The sequence below is a fragment of the Coenobita brevimanus genome, chromosome 51 (assembly GCF_032717465.1).
Source record: "Coenobita brevimanus isolate Jiangsu-jjx chromosome 51, ASM3271746v2, whole genome shotgun sequence".
NCBI classification, from domain to species: Eukaryota; Metazoa; Arthropoda; class Malacostraca; order Decapoda; family Coenobitidae; genus Coenobita; species Coenobita brevimanus.
This window is the reverse complement of record NC_137004.1, coordinates 42,241,349-42,252,311: the sequence shown is the minus strand read 5'-3', so window position 1 is coordinate 42,252,311 and position 10,963 is coordinate 42,241,349.

Sequence of the window (10,963 nt, the reverse complement as noted above, 5' to 3'; positions counted from 1 at the left end):
GTAGATGTGGACAGAGAACTCCAGAAATGTAATCAATTCTTCCTTCTCAGAAATAGTACCACCACGTCCACAGCAACAGTGTATATGTGTGGATAAACAGCTCTGGAAGAGGCAGTACCACCACTTGTACCAAAACAGCGTGCGAAGAAACAGCCCCGGAAAAGACAGCACCATCACGTTAACCATAACAGTGTGTTTATGTGAACAGACAACTCGTGAATTCTAACCTATCCCTCGTTAAAAATAACAGTTCCACCACGTCCACCAAAAACACTGTGTAAATGTGGACAAAAAAGCTCCATAAATCTTACCCATCCCTTCCTGAACGAGACAGTACCACCACAAGCACCAAAACTGTGTGTAGATGTGGACAGACAGCTCCAGAAATCTAACCTATCCTAGCCTATCCCTTATTGATAAAAAGGACAGTACCACCACACCAACCCAAGGTGTAGATGTGGACGAGCCGTATCTCTAACTAGTCCCTCGTTAATTAAAGACAGTACTGTATGTGGTGCCAAGGTACACGGGATATTATTTAAAAAAAAAAAGACACTTCGGTATATGAGATGAAATGCTGTGTAAAATGTTGTAGCCAGTGATGTTCAGTGTCTCAGAATTAGTATATAGTTAATGTTAAGGCTAGCGTATGAACTGTCTGCAGAATTTTGTACATCGTTCGCGACCAGGCGTGGCCTAGCGAGCGTCGTGAACTAGATTTATACGTGAGGTAGATGTAAGCAGATGTCAACGGTCCGACCCCTTGCCCGCCGGGCTGCCTGTGTCGTGTCTGCACCCGCAAGTGCTAAGTGTCAACTAGTCGTAGCTTTGGTAACTGAGTCATATTCTAGGTGGAGTGGGAGGCTTCGTAGCACCTCTTCCTTAGCGATTTATGCTGCACATTACACCCCAGTATCCTGCACGTTATTAGTGTAAATTTATGTCGAACATTAAAACCGTATAAATAACATACCAAAGACTGTAAATTTGCAATATGCAGATATAAATAACATGCAGTATAATGTAGAGGTGTAACAGGCAGAGTAAATTGCTAAGGAAGATGTGTTACGGAATTTCCAAAGCCACTTACACTACGACTCTTGATCCCTTCAATACGGTGACGTCTTTTTTAACATTCTTGCTACTCCCAGAAATTTCTTCCCGGTAGGATAGTGACCTGGTAATGGATGAAAGATGTACAGTATCTAGCCTCTCCATTTCGATAACTAACTAACTAAATAAATAAATAAAGATAAATACTCACCTAAACTGAATAAAATCGGAGTTGGCAAGACTACAATGCGAAAGACGAGACCGTATTTAGGGTGTCAACTCCTTCACTCCGATGACGTATTATTTCACCCTTCTTACGATTTTAATATTCAGTTTAATAAGGAATCCCTCTCATATTGAAAGGGTAATAAGGAGAGCTGCATTAAAAAGGTCTCTCCTCTCTTTCTCTCTCTCTCTCTCTCTCTAAGGCCGTATGAAATCCTATGAAGATAATAATGAAAAAAATACGTCATTGGATTGAAGGTGTTAGCGTCTTCAATCCTTGTGACGCAATTTTTAGTTTATTTTTGCTTTTAACTGACGATTTTATTCAGCTCTGGGGAGATTTTTCAGACTGGAGGGGTTATACGTTCTTAATTAAATCCTCTTCTAACTGGAGGGGTTATACATTGTTCAATATATCCTCTTCTAACTGGAGGGGTTATACATTCTTCATTATATCCTTTTGGAGGGGTTATACATTCTTCATTAACTCCTCAAGAAAGCTAGGCGTCTCCTGAGATGAATAATAGCATCTGGAAGTAGCAAAAATGAAAATAAAACTACGTGATGAGATTGAAGGTGTTGCCAAGGAAGGCTGGTGGTGGGTGAGTCTGAGGCTGCAGTGCCCTCCAGCCTCCGTCCTCCCCGCCATCACCCTCACCCCACCCCCCATGACACGCAACAGAGCTTTCAGAATTTTTGTTTAGCGAGATTGTGTGGCAGCCAGAGAGACCGCGAGGCCTCACCCCGACCAGCCTTGAAGGGGCGTATTTTAGGTGGCCATGGAGATGCCTTAACGCCTCTGCCTTAGCGATTTGATCTGAGCGTTACACTTCAATATCATTCTGTAAGGTAATAATTTATATCGATATTAAGAAGGTAATTCCTCTGGTATATTACTAATGCAAACTATGTCGATAATAAAAAGGTATAATAAGCATACAGGAGAATGTATAGGTGTAATATACAGATAAATTGTTAAGGGAGAGGTGTTACGGAGCCCCTCTGTCACCCGGAATAAGTCCCGCCTTTACCCAGCGCCCCTGAAGCCACACTACACTTGGGTCTTCCAGAATTAATTGATAAGGTTCTTGGATACAGACGTCGCCAAGAAAGCATGACAGAGCAGAGATCACTAATGAATAAATAAGTAAATAAATAAAATTACAAAAATCGGGTTGAGATTGTAATTTTGGTGCATTAAGATTCCCTAATTTGGGGGAATATTACTAAAAAATTATTAAAGTAAATGATGTTATAATGATCAGCTAAAGTTGAGGTCGTTATTTTGATCGGAACATTACGGAGAAAAATCCCGCCTGTCTTTAAAGATGAGCCACAGTATAACAGACTGAAGCAGCCTGAACTTGGGAAAGCAATTTGGAAGCGAAGGAGGAGTGGAATGGCCTCAAGTCGGCTTGATAATGCCAGAGTTGGGGGACTTGGACACTGGCGAAATTTGCATGTCTTCCAGCACCATGACCCCCTACGGTGAAGTGATAATTGTTGAATGAAGGCTCCTGTCATAGTTTGGTATTTTTTTTCTAATGTTTTTCATGATCACAGTTAACTTCAGCGGTTGTACTGAAAAATGAGTAGGAAACTAGATACCTGTACGCTGATAATTACTAAAATCAGTCAGCTTCATGTACAGTTGCGAACATAAACATCGATTCACATCCTTATGATAAATAGCGAAACAGTTATTATTTTCGAAATCAGGCAGCTTTTCGTAACTTTGCGTGAACAGTTGCATAACTGTCTAACAAAAAAAAGATGTGGTGTGATAATAGTATCCATAATTTGCTGAGTAAAAATTGGAGCTATACCATTGTTCGCAACTGTACCATGCGAACCGTTGACGTCATGTGGACTGGTAAGGGTGTTGACGTCAAGGGGACCGTCAAGGGCGTTGACGTCAAAGGACCGCTAAGGGTGTTGACGTCAAGGGGACCGGTAAGGACGTTGACGTCAAGGGTGTTCAGGGCTTTGATGCCAAGGGAACCGTTAAGGGCGTTGACGTCAAAGGAGCGTTAAGAGTGTTGACGTCAAGGGGACCGGTAAGGACTTTGACGTCAAGGGTGTTAAGGGCTTTGATGCCAAGGGAACCGTTAAGGGTGTTGACGTCAAGGGGACCGTTAAGGGCGTTGGGGCGAGGTGACGTCAGGGCTCGAGGGGGGTGAAGTCACTTCCTCACTCGAACTGCGTCAGTGTTGCTCATACAAATTACATGTGTTAAGCGATGTTTGTGCCTCAGGTATGTTCTTTCAGTACTGTCTGTCATCAAACGATAGTCACACGTTGTCCCTTGTAGTCTGACCTTTAGTTACGTGACGTAGTGTGTCCTTGGCTAGATTGGTACGTATTTATATGGATCGTGTTCTGAGTGACCTTGAAGATGTCGTAACGCCTCTTCTGTAGCGATTTATTCTGTTCATCACACAACAGTATCGTCGTGTATATTATTGATGCAAACTGTCGGCATTAAAGCAATGTAAATAGCATACAGGAGAATGTTAACGTGTCTTATGCAAAATAAATCGCCAAGGAAGAGGTGCAACGATCTCCTGTGCCACAGTACGATCCAGTGTGTGTCTGGGTAGAGTCTAGGGCCGTATTCTAGTCAGTGTAGGAGGTTTCATAGCGCCTCTTTCTTACTAGTTTATTTATCTAAGACATTTATATAGGTTCTTGTATGGTATTTATGCAAACTGTATCGGTATAGAACAGATATAAATAACATACAGACGAATAATAAGGTGTAATATGTAAAATAAATTGCTACGTAAGAAACGCTACGAAGCCTCTTGGGTATAGGAACCTTCGTAAGCACCTCTTTCTCAGCTGTTTGTTCTTCATATTACATTACTTTTTCCTATTCTGAATTACTGAGGCAAATTAGGTCGATACCAGAACTATTTAAATATCACGAAACATTTCGAAATGTAATAGGCAAAATAATTCACAAAGGAATAGGTGCTACGAAACTTCCTGTGTCACCCAGAACACGGCCCTGTTATGGTGCGTTGTGCCTCGTCAGATGTCAGACTTCTTGTAACTCATCCTCCGTCTGGCAGTTATTTTCCAAGCTAAGAATACTCATGCATCCTGGGAATAGAGAGGTTGGCTTTCTTTTGTACATCATATCCACTCCTGCTGGAAAAACCACCGTGGGGCGTATTTATGAGAGATTCTAATGATTTTTTTTTTCTTAGGATAAACAAGAGAAACAGTTGACTCGTATTTCCAGATCATTTTCATTTTTTTTCTTTTCACTTTAATATTGACTCTGTTTGAGAAGTATTCATGCTGTTATTTTTTTACTCTTTTGGCCAAAAATTACCATCTCTCCAAATTGAATGCTGAGTTATAACAATAGACTACTACTGGAATATGATGGCATGGAAAGGATGTAGGGCTGTACCATTGTCCTGTTCAGCCATTGAACTACGTAAAATAAGCTGCAAAAGGATAAAAATCTGGGCCAAGCTGAATATATATATATATATATATATATATATATATATATATATATATATATATATACATAGAGAGAGAGAGAGAGAGAGAGAGAGAGAGAGAGAGAGAGAGAAACGCGATCTTATGTACAGCTTCTTTGTAGAATTTATAAGTACAGCCCCATGTGTCTGTTAAGTCGAAGAGTTTTTGAGTACAGTAGTTTTTTTTTTATGCCGACTTTGATTCTGCTACTTGACCTTTACTTGTCGTGAGACTCGACCGTGTAAATCGAGCGTCACCTTCAGCTTTCGTTTCGGCGTTAGGGACAATTTTTTCTGCTAGTGGGCGAACTGGAGTCGTAGCCTAAATTTAAGAAGGATCCAAACCAGTTTAAAGGTTGAACAGATTCCATAACAGTCTGCTATTTTCCCAATTCGTTTTTTTGCTTCTCATACCGTTTCATTTTAATATTAACAGTTAATTTTCATCACAGTTCGTTGTTCTTCGTTCTTTTGTCACCCTAATGTTCCTCTGATTTGACCGTAGTGTGTTTGAGAGTTTTTGAGTTAAGATAAACGTATATACAAACAATTCTGCACGCAGCTAGAGCTTAGGAGAGTTAATAAATACAGATCCTTGTCAATTATTAGTGGGCTGAGCACCCACGCCGGGGTAAAGGAGAGGTCAGCGTGCCAACAGCCAATCTAGACGCCTCACGCAACGCAATAGCAATCTGATCCCCATCTTACCATCGGCGGTCACTGTCACCCAAAATATCACAGCTAAGGTTCTTATAACCAGAAGGGCAATCTATGCAAAATTAATGCTGAAATAATCGTGAGTAATTTTTTTTTTTTTTTAACATATCAGTAACCAGGATTCTTTTCATGAACACTGAAAGATAGGAAATTTGATCAGCAAAAGCATTCAGTATTATGACCTGTGTTGGAGAAATTATCCGTTTGACTAAAAAAAAAAAAATAATAATAATAATAATAATTTTCAGTTAACGGAGAAACCGCATCTTTAAAAAGTAAAAATTAAACCAGTCTTTGGGGAACATAGAAATTTTCAGTGTTGTTCTCGAACATTTATGGCCTGAATTTCAGACATTTCAGTAACCTTGGATCCTCATAAATCCGATAAGCCTTGGCCCTCAAACACGAAGGAAATATTGATTATAAGCTCCTATCATCAACAGATCCGTCTCCGAGACCATTTTTTGCCAGCTGAATAATATCGTCCGTCGTAAGCTGTAATAAGATAGGAAGTGATTTGTTGTCGAGTAGAGCGTTATCCATGAAATTTATTCTCCTACGGTTTTTTTTTCTTTTCCTACGTTTCTTTTGAACTTAGGAAAATCGTCTGACGCTAGCTGTATTAAAATGAAAGTCTGGTAATTCGTCTCCACAGGATAAATCCGTGCTGTTTAAAACTTCATCAGAAAATCACACGACTGACTGAGCGGGTGAGGATCCATGAGGGCCGTGCATAAAATGGCGGTGACATTCTGACCTTTCCCGCTCCACAAGTAATTAAACTCCAGCCCGCCAGAGGTCTCCACCGCCTGCGGGGCGTGACGGAGATTAATCCCTTCACTCCCAGGACGTATTTCTCATTTTCAGTCCTCGTTTCTCCAGATGATTTAGTAAAACTTGAAAGACTTACATATTAAAGGAGTTAATGAAGCCCATACCCAGTGGCTCTAAATCGGAGCCTCTCGTATACAGAATCTAATCGTCTGGTAATGTCTAAGATCAAATATACACAAAAATAGAAATACGTCATCAGATTAAAGGGCTTAGGAGTCGTGCCGTATACATAAAGGATCTTAGCCTTTTTTTTTTCATTAATTAAGTCCCGAGTGCACTGAATTAAAATCAGGAATAATTTTCTTGTATATTTCACTTTGATTTATTCACCCCAAATTGATTGATGTTCCGTTGCTATATACGTGATGATGGAGGCATAAGCGATATTTTTATAAACAACTAAGGCTCAAAAAAGTTTGTGAATACACTTAGGATAATTGTCAGGGGCGACGTCTCAACAGTGATTTCGCCCCGAGTGTTTATGAATTTTTTTTGCAATTTTCGTTACCACATTTTGCTGATTTTTTTTTTTTAATGTTAACACGGCAGATTATTCTAGCTTTTTAAAACTATATTTCAAACTTAGGTTTCGGCTACAGCGTTTTATGATTTTTTTAAAGATTATTATTCATAGTAAAATATCTGTCATGTAATTCAGGCATGGCAAAATGTACTAACTTTAAATTATATTTCAACTTTGATTTCGGTCCAAGCGTTTTATGAATTTATTTTTATTTACATGTGTTTTATTATTCATAGTCTGGGTAATATTGTTCATAATGTAATTGATTATAACATGCAGGGTGCATTAAGCTTAGGTTGTATAGCATCTTACATTTCGTTCAAGGAGTTTTGTGAAGTATTTTTGCTATTATTTTTTAGCTGACTTGATCTTTACTCTGTAATGGAAGGTTACATGACAACATTTATATCTCAGCTTAACCTGCTTTCGGCCAGCGTCCCAAGTATCTAAAGTTGATACAGGGGGAACCCCGGGGCGCGGGCCTTTGAGCTGCGCGACAGTGACTCGATATGCGGAGGGCGGTGTGCTTCGTACCCTTCCAGCAATATCCCTCACACAGGAACCCTGGGCGCTAATGGGTTAAAATTCTCCCTTTTCTTTTTTCTTTTTTCTTTTTTTTTAATAAATTTATCTCGGGGTTATTCTTTGCTACAGTATTCCTGGGTAAAAATATTGACAGTGTAATTCATGGTACCGCGAAAAAATGTATTAAGTTTTCTCAGTGTTCTCATAAATGAATAACTTGCGTCTTTTCGAAGAATCATTCCCAAATGAGGTAATCAGTCCTTAATTATAATATTATTTGGTAGTTTTGGAAATAGGATGAAAGTTATATCATTATGAGGCTTTCCAGTAAATAAATAAATAAATAACAGACCTCATACTGAAGGATATGAAGCAGTAATTTAGTTGAACGCCAAGGCCATATAAATGAAACTTTCCGCAGGGATTTGACCTCTAGCATCAAAGAAATAATTCGCACCCTGGCTGATGCCACGAAATTCTAGTTCCACTGATATCCTGAACTAACATTCACAAACTATCTTTCAGCTCTTTTATTATTATTATTATTATTATTATTATTATTATTATTGAGCTGGTGCAGGTTTATATCCAAGGGTGGTTGGGGTAATGCTCACGTAATGCCACTCAGGGATGAGTGAGACTGGTCACTCTCATCATAAATATCAGGACCAACTTGCCAACCCCCGGGCATGTAAGTTCCTCATGGAGCAACATAGGATTTGATGATGGATGGATTTATTACAATGAAATACGAGGAGTGTAGACTCTTCCAATGTCGCATGTTATTTCCTTAAAAACAAGTCGTATTTATGAAAAAAAAAAAATCAGGAGCTGCTGTCTTTTTGCAGGAAGGAGGAGAGTGTAAAATCTTCCCATAACTTATACCCCTGAAAAATCACCGAGTTGATCCTGAATGTGAATCTGGTTAGGATCCTTTATAAATACTGCCCATTGGTTAGGATCCTTTATGAATGCTGCCCATTGGTTAGGATCCTTTATAAATACTGCCCACTTGTTAGGATCCTTTATGAATACTGCCCACTGGTTAGGATCCTTTATGAATACTGCCCATTGGTTAGGATCCTTTATGAATACTGCCCACTGGTTAGGATCCTTTATGAATACTGCCCACTGGTTAGGATCCTTTATGAATACTGCCCACTGGTTAGGATCCTCTATGAATACTGCCCACTGGTTAGGATCCTTTATGAATACTGCCCATTGGTTAGGATCCTTTATTAATACAGCCCTCGGACCCTCGTCGCTGCAGCTCCATTTCCACGTGGTACACCCGAATTATCATTCTGTTATTATGCATTTTTCATTGCAGTATAAAACTACTTCCTGAACCTACATGTTGTGGTGACGGAGAGGCGTATTTCAAGTGGCTACGGAGATTTCGTAACACTTCTCCCGTAGCGATTTATTTTGCACAGTACACCTCAGTGGCCTCTTGTACGTTCTATCTATCTATTGCCAGACGCTTTTATCCCGTAAGGGGTGGCCACAAACAAATCACCTCCATGTCACCCTCTCCCCTGCCATTTCACTGCCCTCCCCCCCTCACACTCTCCTTTCTCAAGTACGTCTCCACTCCATCCCTCCATCTCATCCTCGGCCTCCCTATCCCTCCCCCCCCCTCTTGTACGTTATTGGTGCAGATTATGTCGATATCAGCACTATATTAACATACTGTACAAGAAATGTTTTGGTATAATGTGCAAATAAATCGCTAAAATACAGGTGCTTCGAAGTCTCTCATGCCAGCTAGAGTACGGACCTAAATCCTGATATTGCTTATGCCAAGACTACCTTTCAGTTCCGTCATGGCACGGTCAGTTGTAAGTGTTGTAACAGCTCAAAATTACAGCCTCTGGTGTTCTCAAGATTTCACTGATAAGTACGTTTCTCTCTAACAAAACATATGAACATGTGTTCTTCGACCTTATCTAAGTACTGGAAAGTATAGTCTTAAGAACTCTTCTGAACAACTCAGAAATCAAATAATAGATAAGCAGTTTCCATCTATTCTATGGTAATGTGATTATATTCCTAGCCACAGCTCATAATTTTAATGCATATATATATATATATATATATATATATATATATATATATATATATATATATATATATATATATATTAATCCAAGCAAAGATAAAACTTGCATGTGAGATGAATGCCTTATAGCTCAAGCTTGAATGATGCAAAAAAATATGCGTCAAAGCAATTCATATCTTTTCCTGAACCATGCTTACAGAGATCTCAGCTCTGTATCAAACAGATGCTACCGACACTTTCTAGAGTATTGACATTCTTTGACTACCGATACCAGCGCTTGTCCTGACTTCAAAAACAATTCACTGTTGACAGAGAGAAGTTTTAATCAAGGAAATACCCACATAAAGGAATGTTGCGTACGTTAGAAAGTTCACTGATTTTATACAAAGTTAGAAAAAAAAAAAAATGCGACATGACGCGCTGCATAATGTTGGTATTACGGTCATCAGTTTGCTGACACTTTACTGCAGGCTGCGACGATAGGCGTTACATAAATATTTTTGCGTTACAGCACACAGCAAAGGAGTATGAGAAGGATGAATACTTTCTAATATACAAAGAGGAATAAGTAATAGGGAAGACAGGATACAAGTTGGCAGGGAATTGTTAGTGAACTTTTGCTTGTGATCGTACATCCAAGGTATCTGGCTTATCTTAACCTTTCTTTTGAATGAAGATAAATGTAGAAAGACTTTCTTTAACTCCATCCTTAGGATGTCATTTGTATAATATTCATACTACCTTTAGCTTGTGTTGTTCAGTATGGAAGGGACGACTTGTAGTGAAGGGGTTAATGGAGACTTTCTAACCCTTTCACTATGAGATATTCCCAAGACAAATACACTCGTCTGGAGATAGCAAAAGTGAACTGAATAGGCCGTCATTTTAGAGAAATTGTTACTATACCTGCCGTCAGGCAACTTGTCTCATAAAGTCCCTCCCCCTTCCTGATGATTGCGACCGTCCACTCTCTGGGTAGTGGGTGAGAGAGCGGGCCTTAAGAGACAAGTTGCCTGTTGACGGGATTATCGCCGATGATCAGAGTACATGCAAGTTCTCATGAGAGTATGAGCCAGAGAGCGTATTCAAAAGGTTCTTGGCCATTTTGTACAATAAAGCAGCCTCTGTGGAAGTGAGTCTGTTGTCAGGAAAAATATTTTGTCGTATATTACACATAATATATATTTCGGTTTGATTATGAAGTGTTCGGTAACAAATAGAGTGAAGATAAAGTTATAAACAGTTGACTACTATGTTCACTCAAAATTTGTTGAGAAACGTTTGGTTTCTATGAGTGGAGATAAAACTATAAACAAATGATTTAATGCACAATTTTGGCTGAAGAAAATTTATGAATACACCCCCAGGTTCTAAGCCTTCGATTTCTTCTTTCAGTGCTGCCTGTAAAGTTGATTTGTTGCTTTCTCCCAGTTTAAACTTGTATCGGAAGAGTTGTGCTATTTTGGAACACATCCTTGTCTATAGTCTCGAAGTGGTTCTGTTTGTTCAGTTCTCCTAAACTTGCAG